Source organism: Echinops telfairi, unplaced genomic scaffold, assembly GCF_000313985.2.
Source record: "Echinops telfairi isolate 266 unplaced genomic scaffold, ASM31398v2 ScPeMD7_2;HRSCAF=8, whole genome shotgun sequence".
Taxonomy (NCBI): Eukaryota; Metazoa; Chordata; class Mammalia; order Afrosoricida; family Tenrecidae; genus Echinops; species Echinops telfairi.
The window spans coordinates 75,757,357-75,758,849 of NW_022103898.1; positions in this window are offsets into that span (position 1 = coordinate 75,757,357).

The following is a 1,493-nucleotide window of genomic DNA, read 5'->3' on the forward strand; positions in this document are numbered from 1 at the left end:
CAGGGGCTTAAGTGGAGAGCAAATGTTTTGAGAATGATGAGGGCAATGAATGTACAACTGTACTTTACACAATTGATGTGTGTATGGATTGTGATTAAGAGTTGTATGAGACCCTAATAAAATGATTAAAAAGTAAATAGAAAGAAAATGTTTTGGAAATGTTGATGGCAACATATGTACACGTGTGCTTGATACAATTGAATGATGGATTATTATAAGATCTATAAGAGCCCCCCAATAAAATGATTAATAATAAAAATTCAATAGGGATTATGTTCTTCTTTTTCCTTTTCACATCTCTATATGAAACCACAGCTTTATTGATTTTATAAATACTTGAAAGTACCATGGAGTGCTAAGAAAAGACCCATCTGGAATGAAATACAGCCAGAAAGTTCCGGGGAAGTGAAGATGGAAGATGGCAAGGTTCCTTGGACATGTTATCAGGAAAGACCTGTCCCTGGAAAAGGACATCATGCTTGATAAAGTAGAGGGTCACAGAAAAAGTGGAAGATCCTTGAGGGGTGTGTGTGGCAGTTACATAATCTGTCAACTTGGGAAGCGGTGGAGTCTAGCCTGTCAATCAGGTCACAGCCAATGAGGCCTCAGTGTGGGCATGGCTTTCTCCTGAGGATTCTGGGAACTCCTGTCTTCCTCCCTGGAGGCAGAACACAAGCTCTCCCTGTAAGAGAATCCTGTTGACAAGCCTGATAGAGCTACACTGATGCAGTCAGAGCCCTGGAGCTGCAGAAGCCACGTGGAGACCCATGCCAGCACTGAGATGCTTCCACCGCCACTGGATCCACAAGACTTTCCACCCACTGGCCCATGATCTTCCTGCATTCAGTATAATTGGATGTGTTGCATGAGTCTCAAGAGGAATTTATAGATTGGTATTGGACAATTGGGCTAATATCAGACTTATGGACTTGATCTGGTCTGGACTGAGATGTTTCTTAATATACAATTACTTTTTATATAAAGCTCTTTCTTACACACATGTGAGTCTCCCTAGATTTGTTTCTCTAGTCTACCCAGACTAACACAGAGTGGTATAGGGGCCACACCGGACCTCCTCCAGCTTCACAAGGGGAAGGAAAATTCAGCTCCACATCTGCCCAAGGATGCCCCCACTCTAGCCTTCTTAACCCTTCCCTGACACCAACCATCTCCCAGTGGCACTCTACCTCTCTGCTGGGTTCTATTACCCATACAATGGCCACACAACTCACAGAGAATACCCACACCTCTGGAAGCATATCAGAGAAGTTAACAGGTTACTACAAATTAGGATCAGCAATCATTAAGGATACAGTCCTTTGTTCCCAGCAATATCTTTTAAAATCATTTTATTAAGGCCTCATAGAACTCTTATCACAATCCATACATACATCAATTGTGTAAAGCACAGTTGTACATTCATTGCCCTCATCATTCTCAAAACATTTGCTCTCCACTTAAGTCCCTGGCATCAGCTCCTCATTTTTCCCCTC